Source organism: Prionailurus bengalensis, chromosome A2 (genome assembly GCF_016509475.1).
Source record: "Prionailurus bengalensis isolate Pbe53 chromosome A2, Fcat_Pben_1.1_paternal_pri, whole genome shotgun sequence".
Classification (NCBI taxonomy): domain Eukaryota; kingdom Metazoa; phylum Chordata; class Mammalia; order Carnivora; family Felidae; genus Prionailurus; species Prionailurus bengalensis.
Window position 1 is genome coordinate 144,278,848 of NC_057348.1, and position 15,231 is coordinate 144,294,078.

Sequence of the window (15,231 nt, forward strand, 5' to 3'; positions counted from 1 at the left end):
ATGTAAAAAAAATTTTTTTTTAAAAAAACATTTAATGAAAAATTTCAGACATAGATAAGAGTAGAGGAAATTGTTTGATGAACCCAGTGATGGGATTTTGCTCACAAGATTAGGTCAGCTTCTAACTTGTTGAGTGGGACTTATAAGCCCAGATTTTTAAAAAATGTTCATTCATTTATTTTGAGAGAGAAACAGAGAGCACGAGAGCAGGGGAGGGGCAGAGAGAGCGGGGAGAGAATCCTGATGCAGGCCTCGATCCCACAAAACATGTGATCATGACCTGGGCCGAGATCAAGAGTCGGACACTTAACCGACTGAGCCACCCAGGGGCCCCCAAGACCTTTTTTTAATTAAACTTTTTATTTTGAGATAACTGTAGGTTCACAGGCACCTGTGGAGATGATCCAGAGAGATCTCACGTGCCCTTTCCTCAGTTTCCTACAGTGGTAACATCTTAGCAAACTATAGCCCAAAATCCAAACCAGGAAAGTGACTTTGATACAATCTACTGATGCTGTAATTTTCCCAGTTTTACATGTACCTGTGTGTGTGTGTGTGTGTGTGTGTGTGTGTGTTTAGTTACACATCACATGTGTAGCTTCGTGTATCTACCACAACAGTCTACCTATCCCCAGAGAACAGATCTATCCCCATAAGGATCCCCTTCTCTCACACCTCCAGTCAGGGGTTTTGAGTGTTTCGTGTCAGAGATTAAGGAGAGGGAGGCAAAAAAAAAAAGGACAGGACCTAGTATGACAAAATAAGAAATATACGTTTGATCTCTGCCCTGGTTCCTGGCACAGAGCTCCTAAAACCCTTGTAACTTCCTAAGAGATAGGAATGCTAAGAGCATCTTTTTCTAACATTTGGTATTTGACCTAGAGCTCCTATAGCCCTAAGAATATCCTGGGTGATAAGAGTGTTTTCTTTTTTTTTTTTTCTTCAATATATGAAATTTATTGTCAAATTGGTTTCCATACAACACCCAGTGCTCATCCCAAAAGGTGCCCTCCTCAATACCCATCACCCACCCTCCCTTCCCTCCCACCCCCCATCAACCCTCAGTTTGTTCTCAGTTTTTAAGAGTCTCTTATGCTTTGGCTTTCTCCCACTCTAACCTCTTTTTTTTTTTCCTTCCCCTCCCCCATGGGTTTCTGTTAAGTTTCTCAGGATCCACATAAGAGTGAAAACATATGGTATCTGTCTTTCTCTGTATGGCTTATTTCACTTAGCATCACACTCTCCAGTTCCATCCACGTTGCTACAAAGGGCCATATTTCATTCTTTCTCATTGCCATGTAGTACTCCATTGTGTATATAAACCACAATTTCTTTATCCATTCATCAGTTGATGGACATTTAGGCTCTTTCCATAATTTGGCTATTGTTGAGAGTGTTGCTATAAACATTGGGGTACAAGTGCCCCTATGCATCAGTACTCCTGTATCCCTTCGGTAAATTCCTAGCAGTGCTACTGCTGGGTCATAGGGTAGGTCTATTTTTAATTTTCTGAGAAACCTCCACACTGTTTTCCAGAGTGGCTGCTCCAATTTGCATTCCCACCAACAGTGCAAGAGGGTTCCCGTTTCTCCACATCCTCTCCAGCATCTATAGTCTCCTGATTTGTTCATTTTGGCCACTCTGACTGGTGTGAGGTGATATCTGAGTGTGGTTTTGATTTGTATTTCCCTGATGAGGAGCAACATTGAGCATCTTTTCATGTGCCTGTTGGCCATCCGGATGTCTTCTTTAGAGAAGTGTCTATTCATGTTTTCTGCCCATTTCTTCACTGGGTTATTTGTTTTTCGGGTGTGGAGTTTGGTGAGCTCTTTATAGATTTTGGATACTAGCCCTTTGTCCGATATGTCATTTGCAAATATCTTTTCCCATTCTGTTGGTTGCCTTTTAGTTTTGTTGGTTGTTTCCTTTGCTGTGCAGAAGCTTTTTATCTTCATAAGGTCCCAGTAATTCATTTTTGCTTTTAATTCCCTTGCCTTTGGGGATGTGTCAAGTAAGAGATTGCTACGGCTGAGGTCAGAGAGGTCTTTTCCTGCTTTCTCCTCTAGGGTTTTGGTGGTTTCCTGTCTCACATTCAGGTCCTTTATGCATTTTGAGTTTATTTTTGTGGATGGTGTGAGAAAGTGGTCTAGTTTCATCCTTCTGCATGTTGCTGTCCAGTTCTCCCAGCACCATTTGTTAAAGAGGCTGTCTTTTTTCCATTGGATGTTCTTTCCTGCTTTGTCAAGATGAGTTGGCCATACGTTTGTGGGTCTAGTTCTGGGGTTTCTATTCTATTCCATTGGTCTATGTGTCTGTTTTTGTGCCAATACCATGCTGTCTTGATGATTACAGCTTTGTAGAACTGATACATGAATTCAGCAAAGTTGCAGGATACAAAATCAATGTACAGAAATCAGTTGCATTCTTATACACTAATAATGAAGCAACAGAAAGACAAATAAACTGATCCCATTCACAATTGCACCAAGAAGCATAAAATACCTAGGAATAAATCTAACCAAAGATGTAAAAGATCTGTATGCTGAAAACTATAGAAAGCTTATGAAGGTAATTGAAGAAGATATAAAGAAATGGAAAGACATTCCCTGCTCATGGATTGGAAGAATAAATATTGTCAAAATGTCAATACTACCCAAAGCTATCTACACATTCAATGCAATCCCAATCAAAATTGCACCAGCATTCTTCTCGAAACTAGAACAAGCAATCCTAAAATTCATATGGAACCACAAAAGGCCCCCGAATAGCCAAAGTAATTTTGAAGAAGACAGAAGCAGGAGGCATCACAATCCCAGACTTTAGCCTCTACTACAAAGCTGTAATCATCACGATAAGAGTGTTTTCTTATTCTAATGAGACTCTTGGTGGGCTCTTGGGTGGGGGCTGGCCATAAAGAAAACCAAGCCATGATTAAAAGCTTAGGACTTTCCACCCATCTCCCATCCTCCAGAGAAGGGAGAAGTGTTGGCGATTAGGTGAGTCACTGATCTGGCCTACAGGATGAAGCCTCCACAAAATCCCTGAACTATGGGGTTCCGAGAGCCTCCAGGTTCGTGAACACATCCTCTTGTTGGGAGAGTGACATACTCCAACTCCGTAGGGACAGAATCTCCTACATTTGGGACTCTTCTGCACCCCACCTGAGGACCTCTTCTTCTGATTATTATCCGTATCCCCCATCATTTCCTTTGTAACAAACCAGCAAACATAAGCAAGTGTTTCCTGCATCGTAGGCTGACATAACAAGGTATCGAACGTGAGTAAATTACGGGAACCCTCAGCTTGTAGCCAAGTTGGACAGAAGTGGGAGTAACCTGGGACCTACTACTTGTGATGGGTGTCTGAGAGGGGAACAGTCTGGTGGGGCTGAGCCCTCAGCCTGCAGGGTCAGTGGTAACTCCAGGCGGTTAGGGTCAGGGTTGAATTCTGGAACACCCAGTTGCAACCAGAGAGCTGGAGAATGCTTCAGCGTGGATAAACTGCTTCCCCCACCAAATTTGGTGTCCGAAAGTGTTGAGCAGGAAGAAGAAGCAGTGAGTGTTTCGTCCTCTGAGGCAGCTGCAGTGCGAGAAGGACTTTGTGGAAAGAACAGGGAAGATTGAAGGGGATTTTAGGTTTGCAGTGAGTGGTATGGCTCCTCTATTTCCCCCCAAATCTAAAGAATCACCCATCAATTTGTTTAGAGTTGGACTTGGCTGGGAAGGGCGTGGTGAGGTACTGATTTGGGTTCAAATGGAATCTCAGCTGATCACCACCACTGCCTGGGCAGGAGGTATCGTCTCCATGTCTGAGGGCAGAGAAGAGATCGAACTGAAGGGACTTATCCAAGGTCACACAGCATGTAGGCAACAGGCTCTGGAAAAATGCAGGTTTGGAACGCACTGCTCCCTGGGCTCATGTCTGGCTGAGTCTGTCAAGACAAAACTGGAGTCGGGGAGCCTGGGTGGCTCAGTGGATCAAGCATCTGACTGTTGATTTCGGCTCAGGTCATCATCTCATGGTTCATGAGTTCGAGCCCCAGGTCAGGGTTCAGATAGTGCAGAGCCCGCTTGGGATTCTCTCTCCTTCCCTCTGTCTCTGCCCCGCAACCCCCCATCCCACCCCACCCCTGCACTCTCTAAATATAGATAAATAAATGTTAAGAAAAAAACAAGACAGGGACCCCTGGGTGGCTCAGTCGGTTAAGCATCGAACTTTGGCTCAGGTTATGATCTCGTGGTCTGTGGGTTTGAGCCCCACGTCTGGCTCTGTGCAGACAGCTTGGAGTCCAGAGCCTGCTTCGGATTCTGGATCTCCCTCTCTCTCTGCCCCTCCCCTGCTCACACTCTTTCTCTTTCAAAAATAAATAAACATTAAAAAAATTTTTTTTAAGAAAAAACAACACAGAAACAGAAACAAACTCAAAGGGGCCCAGAGGGAATGCCTGCTTAACCCAGCTCTACCCCTTCCTGGGGATCCCCCAGGGAACAGAGCCACCCCCAAGTCACCCTCCACTTGTGTCCTGCTCTCATCCCCACATCCTGTGAATCAGGGTGTCCTGTGCCTCAAGGCATCTTAAACCCTTCTCATCACCTCCACCATAACCACCCAGTCAAACCTCATCACCTCCTGATGGATTATTTTGCAAAAGCCTCCTAAACAGTTTTTTAATGTTTTATTTATTTTTGAGGGGGGGGGGGGTAGGGGCAGAGAGCGAGGGAGACACAGAATCGGAAGCAGGCTCCAGGCTCTGAGCTGTCAGCACAGCGCCCGCCGCGGGGCTCAAACCCACAGACTGTGAGATCGTGACCTGAGCCCAAGTCAGACACTTAACCGACTGAGCCACCCAGGTGCCCCTAAACAGTTTTATTTTTTAAAGTAAACTCTACCCCCAACATGAGACTCGAACCCACAACTCCAACATCAGGAAGCCCATGCTCTACCGCCTGAGCCAGCCAGGAGCCCCCGCATAGTTTCTTTGCTTCAACTGTCCTCCAGCCTGAGTGAGCTAAGTCAAGGGTTGGCCAGCTACAGCCTGCAGGCCAAATCTGGTCCATGAGCTAAAAGTGATTTTTACGTTATTAAATGGTCGGGAAAAAAACTGCCGAGAGTAATACTTTGTGACACATGAGAATATGAAATTCAGGTTTTATTGTCCCTCAGTACATTTTATTGGAACACAGTCACACTCATATGTTTCTATATCGCCCGCCGCTGCTTCCGCAGAGCTGAATAGTCGCCACGGAGATCAGACGGCCGGCCAAGTCTAAAACCTTCACTACCAGGGCCTTTACAGAGAATGTCTGCTGACATCACCCCTTCCCCAGTCTCTTCAGTGGGCCTCTTCTTCCTCTCAGAGGGAGATCTGCAGTCCCAAAGGCCCCCACCCACCTCTCTGACTCATCTCCTGTCCTGTGTCTCCCCCACTATCACACTTCGTCACACTGGGTCCCCTCCCCCCATTCATTGTGCACTCTAGAACCTTTCCTCCTCAGAAGCGCCGTTTCCCTGTCGCAGTGCTCCTGTGCTCTTTCCAGGACTGACTCATTTTTCTCCAGGTGTCCACTTCAGTGTCGCTTCTTCAGAGAGGCCTTCCTTGTCCACTCCGGCCCCGTCCCTGTTACTCCATCTCGTTCCCTGCTTATTTCTTCATTGCACTTTTGCCTCCTTGCTTATTTCCTGTCCCCTGCACCAGGACACAAGCTCCATCTGGGCAGAGCACTTATTAGATGCCCGATGATTGTGGGCTAAAAATGAATGAATGAATGTATGTATGAACGTGAAGCCTTTCTTGGCCCAGGAGCTGTGTGCCCGTTTCCCTAGCAGGGTGGCCCCTGTCTCATAGATGGACATATTCCCACCAGCTCCTCCTTAGTGTTTTTTTCTCCTCTTGGCCCCGCTGCTGTTATTAACCACCATGACTTTCTTGTATTTATTTATTTATTTTTAATTTTAATGTTTATTTTTGAGAGAGAGAGAGACAGAGACAGAGACAGAGTGTGAGCAGGGGAGGGGCAGAGAGAGGGAGACCGAGGATCTAAAGCGGGCTCCATTCTGTCACCAGAGAGCCCAACAGGGCTCGGATCCACAAACCGTGAGATCATGACCTGAGCCAAAGTCAGACCCTTAACTGACTGAGCCACCCAGGCGCCCTGTGAATTTCTTTTCCAAAGAAGTTGTTAGCCTCAAGGTCATTCTGCAAGAACCAAGGAGACGGGGGTACTTAACCAGTTTAAGGAAGAAATGTTTCCCCTTCTCAACAGGTGAAAAGGTTCCTTCTTTTATCATCAAGGGCCCCAGGGATGCCTGGGGGGCTCAGTCGATTGAGCGTCCGACTTGGGCTCAAGTCATGATCTCGCAGTTTGTGGGTTCGAGCCCTGCATTGGTCTCTGTGCTGACAGCTCAGAGCCTGGAGCCTGCTTCAGATCCTGTATCTCTCTCTCTCTCTCTGCTTCTCCCCCACTTGAGCTCTGTCTCTCTCTGTCTCTTAAAAATAAATAAACGTTAAAAAATATTTTAAAAAAAGAGCCCCAATCCATAAAGAAGATTAGTCATGGAAACATTCGCATTTAGCGACTGGCACAAACATAAAAAGTTTCAACTCACTTCTAAGTAACAGAAAGCAGCCTCAGCCAATGGACCCAGAAAATTGCAATGTCACAGGCAGACTGGGGTATGTATATGTGGAAGGCACTGTGGCCAAGGTAGATTCGCGAGATTATCCCACAATAAAAAAATAATCTGCACGCCTGTAACCAATATCTCACTGTATCTTAACTAACCAGATTTGACGTAAAAAATTTAAAAAGGAAGAAAAAAAACCCCAATCCCCAAAGCTCGCTGTCTGAAAACAACACAACTCCATTTCTTTCTCACATTACACTTCCATCCTGGGTTGGCAGAGACCTTGGAACATGGAACCCGGAAACCCAGGAAGGCAGAGCAGCCGCCATCTTGAATGTTGTCCCTTTCTGTGCCAAAAAGAGACCTTCAAATGCTCTGACGGACAAGGGCAGAGCGCTTCCGCTCATCAGCCAGAGCTAGTCCCATTCACGAGGGACAGGAGAGCAATCCCATCCTGTGCCTGGAAGGCAGACGGTTGGGAGTATTTGATGAACAGCAGTAACCACAACCACACAGGGCGAAGAAAATTTGTTCTCTTTAGAGGAAAAATAAGACCAGGGAAGGGGAAGGGAGGGCAAGGAAGGTAGGAGGTGAGAAGAAAGGCCTCAGAGGCTCCCACGGGCCTGCCAGTCAGCCCAGCACTCCGGTCATACTTGTTCGTTCACCTGGGCTGTAAATTTCTGTGTGTCATCTATTGTCACGGTGTTGGAAAAGCTGCTTATGCCCTAGTCTTCAACTACTCTTGACTCTTACACATGTATAGCACCCTTCCAAATGGGTGAGTCACAGCAATCCTCCTCGGGTAAAATTATTCTCCAAGCTCTGGCTTCAGTGAGCAACAGCATATAATCCCTGGGCAACCCACGACACCAAGGCATGAACTCAGGAACGGGCACAGGGGCTGACAGTGTTTCACACGCACCTACCAGTAACGACGGCCGATCAGTAAAGGACGCCTCTGGTTTCTCTTTCGGGCTGACCCTCAACCGTGTTTTCCCCTGACGTCCAACCCTTCCAGCTCGGTGGGGGAACTTCTTTTGGAGCCGTGCGGTTCACCAGAACTTTCTGCAACAATGGAAACGTTCCGCACCCGCAACTGTCCAGTAGGGTAGGCTAGCCGCCAGCCAGATGTGGCTATTGAGCGCTGGCAATGTGGCTAATGAGACCAAAGGGCTGAGTTTTGAAGTTTACTTAATGTCGAGGAGTTTAAGATTGAATAAATATTCCACGTGACTAGTGTCCACTGTATTGTACAGCACAGCTTTCGGGAAGAAAAAAAAAACAAAAACCTGCAGCTTGTATTCAGCCTTATCTGTGCTTTGCCAAGAAAAAGATAGCACTGGGCCAGGAAGACCAATACGAAAGCCGGTCGTGGTGTGTTTGATTCCAATACCTCCTTCTGACTCACACTGCCTTGCTTCAGATCTCTTATCCGGGGAAGATGTCCAGACTGTTTCTTATGTGAGTGGCCTCTCATTGGATGGGGGGTGGACTGCTGACCAAGGGCTACGCTCCCGGCGGCGGGCTGCCTAGAAGACTCTACCAAGTCTTTGAAGGAGCAGAGGCGATTGGCTAAGCCTAGCAGTCTGCCTTCCCTGGGATTTGAAAAGGTCCGGCCAATCAGCAGTGAGAGGAGAGCCGGAGCAGACCAATGGAAACAAGAGAGGCCGGTGTTCCTGACCTCTGCGCGGGTTCAAATCCCCGTTCCCAGCCATAGATCCTTAAACAAACATGCAGCTAAAGTACCCTTTCCCTGAAGGTGGACTGAGTGACTATGTGTTCTTTGCTTCGAAAGATGTTAACTAAAATTCCTCCAATTCGGGGTCTCTCAACTTGGCACCATTGGCATTTGGTGCTAGATGATTCTTTGTTGTGGGGCTGACCTGTGCATTGCAGAATCTTTGGCTTCTATGCGCTGGGTGCCTGTAGCACTGCCCGCCCACCCCCTGCCAGTCACGATAACTAAAAATGTCTCCAGACATTGCCAAATGACCCCTGGTGGGGGAAGGGGGACAAAAATCTTCACTCCCCGCCCCCTGGAGAATTAACTCTCCGACACTGTATCCCAAGTCGACCTCTTCTGGCCTCCTTGAGGACAAAAAGATAAAAGCAGCCGTTTATTCCTAGCAAATTCACAGCTCTCCCTCCCTCTCTTCTCCAGGCTAAATAAAGATAGCTTTTTTAGTCTTTTTCCTAGAGTCTGTTTCACAGATATTGATGGCGACATCTAAAGATGAGGCTGGAACCATTTGGTTGAGAGGGACTCTGTTCCCTTAACTCTACCTATTTATAGAGACAGAGGAACAGACACATCCACGCAGCCCTGCGACACTGGCAGCTCCCTGGTCAAGGAAATAGCACCTCGGAGCTCAGTGCTGGGCTGAGCCGTTCTTCGTTCCTCTCCTTCTCCTCGTGAGCTGATTCAGACCCGCTAAGCCATCAAATTGCTAATTTACAAAAAAAGAGGGAAATGATCCTTCAAGCCATCGACATTCATCTCCTCCCATCCCTCTGAATATTCCAATTGTTTCTGCCATCGCTCCACTTGCTATTCTCAGAGAAACCTCAAACTCAACCAAAACCAACCCCCTGGTCTTCTTCCTCAAACCCATGCTGTTGCCAGTGTTTTCTACTGTATCCACCTAGTTTCTCAAATCAGAAGCCTGGGAGTCATCCTCTGAAAGGATGCGAAAGGAAAAGACTGATACAAGAGTCTGCAGAGGGAAATAGTGGCCAACTCATGGAGGGTTTTGTGTGCTGTTGCTAAGGCTTTTCCTTGTCGATGGCTGCCTCCCCTTCCTCATCAGCCATTTCCTCGCTAACTTGCCATAGTTTGACTTGCGTCCCATCTGGCCACTCTAAATGCTTCTACTGTATTCACATATCCCACCCACGGGGAGGGGTCTATCCAGGGTGCGTGCACCAGAGGGTCACAAATCTCGGGGCCATCTTGGAATTCTACCTCCCAGCCCCTAGTGCTGTACCCTGCTGCCCCTGTTTCAAACTCAACGTTCTTGGAGACGAATGCTCTCCTAAACTGACTCCATGTTTCAACTTCACCATTTAAGGAAATGAGGCAATGACACAGACTGTTAGCTCTAAATCCCTCGTCTTTTATAGAAACAGAATCCGCTTCTACCATAGCTGATATGACAGCATTTTTAGCTGGGTAGTTAGAAAAGGCCGCTTAGAAAGCAAAGACCACGGGCTACCTGGGTGGCTCAGTTGGTTAACCATCCGACTCTTGATTTCAGCTCAGGTGATGATCTCGCGGTTTGTGAGTTCGAGCCCTGAGTCAGGCTCTGTGCTGATGGTGCAGAGCCTGCTTGGCATTTCTTCTCTCTCCCTCTCTCTGCCTTGCACTCTCTCTCTCTCTCAAAATAAATAAACTTAAAAAAGAAAAGAAAACAGAGACCACACTTCTTAGCATCTCTTGCAACCAGGTGTGACCATAAGACGAATTTCTGCACAAAGGAATATAAGTGGAAGTGATGAGTGGCGGCTATAAGGAATCCCCCTCAAGTGACCCTAGCTCTTGGCTTTTGCCAGTTCTTCATTCCTTTCTCCATGTGGATACTGGAACTCAAGTGCCACCACCTGGTACCGTGAGAATAAAGACCACGCCCCAGGATGGCAGATGAGTGAGTTTTCAGAAGCCTTGGTCTCCAAGAACTTTGTGGAACAGAGCTGCCCTCCCAGCTTTGAACTGCAGGCCTCTGGACCTACAACAGGTAGAGAAATAAAGAAAAAAATGGCTTTTGTTTAAGCCATTGTTGATTTGAGTGTCTGATACTCAGAGTTAAATATAATCCTAACCAACACAGGGGTTATTTCTTCAGTCCCACTAGACTTGAAAACTTAAATTTATTTTTCTTCCCTCAAGCCTCTAATCTCTTGTGCCCACCAAGGTCCTAAATCCTGTTGATTCTTCCTTTGCGCTTCACCTCACACTCATCCTTTCTTTTCAATTTCCACTGCATGTTCTGATCCCAGCCTCTTCTCCTGATTCCATCTCTCTCCCTCCAAGCAAGGCTGCAAAACCCCCAGATTCCTCAGGGATCATATTCATCATGTCACTCCCCGTCCTTAAACCCTAAAACCTGGGTTCCTGTTGTGCTTCATAGGATGAAGACCCAACATTTCACCCTGTCATTAAACAGTTCTGACGGTATAATCCCAACACTTTCAGCTTCTCCTTCCTCCCATACGGATCTCCCCAACATCCAGAGAGTCCCCCAGACAGCCCATTTTGTCCTTTACTTTGTGCTGGAGATCCTCAGCCCTGGTGGCACATTAGAATCATCAAGAGCCATTGAACGTGACTAGCGCCCAGCATGTTAGCTCTCAATACATGAAGGTGTTCTCTCCTGTGAGCCACAGAGCAGCTCTTCTGGAGGCAGGTACTCTCACCATTCTACGGAAGAGAAAACAAGAAATTTATGAAGTTCACAACATCACTCCTGGTCAGATGGCCAGCGAGTCAGGAGCCAGGATTTCAACAGAAAGGACTTCCCTCTACACCCTCTAAACTCCTGGATAGTCTTTTGTACTATATTACAGATAATTACAAATTAAAAATAGTTTCTAATAGCATGGAACATGATTATTTGCCAATAAATCACAAAGTACAAATGAACATTTAAAAACTACAAATGTCTGGTCCTCACCCGAGACCAGCAGAATCTGAATTTCTTGGGAGTGGGGTCTGAATATGTTTATATCATCTTCAGTTTTCTCCCAAGGTGATTCTAAGGTGCAGCCGGAGTTGAGACCCACTGCTTTATACAGTCGCTCTCATCTGCCTGTCTTCCTTTCATGCCCTCCCTCCACTCCAGGCCCTACTTATCTTTCGGGGTTCAGTCCAAGTGTCAGTGTGTAGCTAGCCAGCTTTCTCCAGCCTGAGTGATCCCTTTTCTGAATGTTGGTTGCAAAACTTGTCCACACCAGCTGAGCTGGCACCTCCTCTACCTCTCGGTTTGAATCCAGCCCTTGGTTTCATGCCACTGGATCCTTGGCAGGTTTCCCAAATTTAATCATTTGCTGCTCAGCTACCCCCACCTCCGCCCCAAAGAGCAGCAAGCACAATTGCTCCTCTATCAGAAGCAAGACCTGAACTTAGGTGCCTGCAAAGTCATAGCCTTGGCTAAGCGCTCCCCTCTCTGCAACTGGAAGCCAGGAAGATACGGGGAAATAGACTGTGGTTAAGTGGAAGGAGGACCAGCCCATGGTTAAATGTGGACAAGGGTTTTCCAGGACTCTCAGATTCAGATGTGGAGGTTGGCAAAATGATGATGGGGCTGATGATGCCTCTAGAGAACACGCTGGACTCATGTACTGGGTAATGGTGAGAGCAAAGCCTGGGCAGGGCCTGGGATAATATTTGATGGTCAAGGAACAAACTGAGAAGCTAATTTGAGTAAAAGGGTCATGTGACCAATTAAAGTTGTTGAAAAACTGAATGAATGGATTTTCACTTGTGTTACTGGAAGAATTTAGGGGCTATGGCATCCTTGTTTAGTACAGGAGGCTGCCAGACAAGAGAGGCTAGGAAGGCATGAGATGGAGGGCCGGATGGGGAGGAAAGGACCCATGGCCAATAGAGGTCCAGCCAGCCGGAGGTCAAATCCAAAAAGAGCTGCCCACTCTGCCACTTGCCCACCTACAGCCCCCAGGTTCAAGGATCTTGGGGCTCCGGTTGGCTGGGCCAATTTTTAGTGAAGACAAGAGTACGGCCAGGTCTCCATATCTGTGCTGACAACCCTGCTTGATTATTCCATTCCACCATGAAGCAGGTGAAGAAAAGAGTCTTAGGGAGGGGGCATCACGTGTCATGAGTTACATGATGACTCAATGGCCAAACTGGGATTTGAAGCCAATTTTCTTTTCTTTTTTTTTTTTAATTTTTAAAAATGTTTTTATTTTATTTTTGACAGAAAGACAGTCAGAGTATGAGCAGGGGAGGGAGAGAGAGAGAGGGAGACACAAAATCTGAAGCAGACTCCAGGTTCTGAGCCATCAGCACAGAGCCTGATGCGGGGCTCAGACTCACGAGCTGTGAGATCATGACCTGAGCCGAAGTCGGACTCTTAACCGACTGAGCCACCCAGGCGCCCCGAAGCCAATTCTCTTAATTCCCAGCCCAGTGCTCTTTCTTCTTGACTCTGTGGCCAAGTTAGTCACTTTGCCTTTGCAGGGCTCAGAACAAGGCCTCCAGTGGGAGACTGGAGGTCTCTCCTCCCGGCCTCTCTGTGTTCAGCAGGAGGTCCCAGGTCTTCTCTGACTGAACCTGTTCCTGCAAATGAAGTGGAAGCTGAGTGTAACACAGCAGCCTCTGGGGAGACAGCTGGCAGGTTCCTCCCTAGATCACTGGCTTTCTGGTCCCATTGCCATTAACATGACACAGTAAGGTCAGCCACTGCTTTCGGGGCCCCGTGGGAAGCCTGGCATGAAGATCAGCTCTGCAGTGAAACTCGCTGCCCACATGACAAACAATATCTTGATCTTCCCAGGCTTGGGGTAGAGGAAGACAAAGTCTATTCCAAAGTGTAATTGTATGGGAAAGGCCAAAGTGGTCAACATATCAGTGGAATCTTTCCAAGGAACATGCCATTCCTACAGCTCTGCTGGGGGAAGTCATGACCACTTAAGTTCAAGCAACCCCCCACCCCTACTGGGGCCTCCTCCAGCCCAGCTGACCAGACCAGTGGGGGATGTCCGACACAAGGGTTGTAGATCTCTGCACATGCCAGGAACCGAGAGGTGGACTGGGTCAACCTGGGCTAGCCAGGAACCTTGGTATTCACTTGGGTCCTCAGATTCTCCCCTTGCTAGTAATTTGAACTGGAGCTTGGAGAGAAAGCCAGAACGAAGCAAGTGACAAGCGAGTTGCTGAGCAGTCTTCCAGGCAGCACGCCAACACGGGATCTTGCAGCTCCTGATGCTTTTGGGGCTGCGAGACAGCCCAGGCAGTCAACAGAGCCCCCCTGGATCCCAAACAGCCCTCCAGGTCCCCCTTGCTTCCCAGTGTCCGCCACTTCTGAACATAGCCAGAATATCCTTACTGCCTTACCCACGCACGTCTCTTCACAACCCGGCCGGTTACCTGTGGCAGCAGGAGTGAGTCCCCATCACCAATGCTGCAATGGCAGCAGAGACGCACTTGTGCAGAGGTGCGTCTGGGGGGCAGAGTAGGGTGCTGTTGCTCCTCTCTGCGAGAACCCCTCCAGTCCCCACCTTGGAGGAGAAGGAGTGCTACATTAGGGGATCTGGCAGGCCCGTGGGGACTTACAGTCTGAAAAAATAGATATGCCCACCAGCCTGGGATGCACAGCCGAGACAGTCTCTGGAAGCAAAGCGGCCAGGGTGGAGCTGGGCCAAGAATGAGAGAGTCACAGGCCTGCATGTGTGTGAAGGGGGCTGGTAGCTGCCACATTTTCCCTAGCGGGGACAGAGCCCCTGCCTCACTCTGAGGGTCCAGTTTATTGTTGTTCACTGAGTAACTTGCTGCTGCGGGCCCAGATGAGACTAGGGTCTGTCCTGTCATTGCAAGACACGGGCTTTCCTGCCAAACAGCTGATTGGGCAGATTTCGGCTTTGCCCCATGGGTCTCTTCCTTCCCTCACTTCCCCCTCATCCTCCCAGGTTGCCAAACATACTCTGCTCTTTCCCCCAGAGTAGAAGGAAAGTGAGAAAGATGCTCTCCCAGGGCCTCCCTCCTGAGGGTGGAGTGGAACGGGGCGTCTTCACACTGACATTTCCGAGGTCTCTCAGCCCTGACCAGCAGAGAGATCCCCGTCAAAATCATTGTCCATCTCAGGCCAGGCCCTCGGCTGAGAGATGACGAGCAGACCTGCCGAGTTCTGCATGTTCTGTGGGGCTGGGCTGGGCACGGCTGGGCTATGTGGGGCACACGGAGGTGGGCAAGACCCAGTTTTGGCTCTGAGAAGTTACAGCCCAGCAGGGAGCTGTGTGGCTTACAGAGAACGGTAATTCAGGACAGAATACGACCGATGCCATGAGAGCTCCTCCAGGGGATCCAGGGACTAAGGATGGGTGAGTTCATACCCCCAGGGATTAGAGGAGCCTGCATAGAGGAGCTGGCATTTGACCCAGGCCTTGGGGACCATGTGGCCTTTGACTCTTTGTGGAGAGATAGATGGAAATAGTGGGACCGGGGCAGGAGGCTCCCAAAAGAGGGACTATCAATCTTTGGTTTACCCACAATGAATATTAGCTGCTGTGCCAGGCACTGTGCCAGGAGCTGCTGGGGGAACAGAGTGCCACATGGTCCCTGTCACGGTCCAGAAGGGAGCTGGACAGGTAGATGGGGGCCGCAGCTCAGTGAGACAGGAGCTGTGCGAGAGAGGGCAGGGGTGGGGGGAGAACCGACCAGACAGCCCTAGTGCGTGTCCCCCTAGGAAATAAGCCTAGAGACAAGGAGACAGAGCCAGACCCTGCCACCCTACTTGATTGAACTAGAAGGCACTAGAAACCTGCACTGAGGTTTTGGTCAGAGGCTGATAATGTGAAGGAAAAGAGCACAACCTGTTTGAGGCTAGGGCACTTCATGCCACTATTTTCCCAGTGTCCCTTGATGAGTTCTCCCCA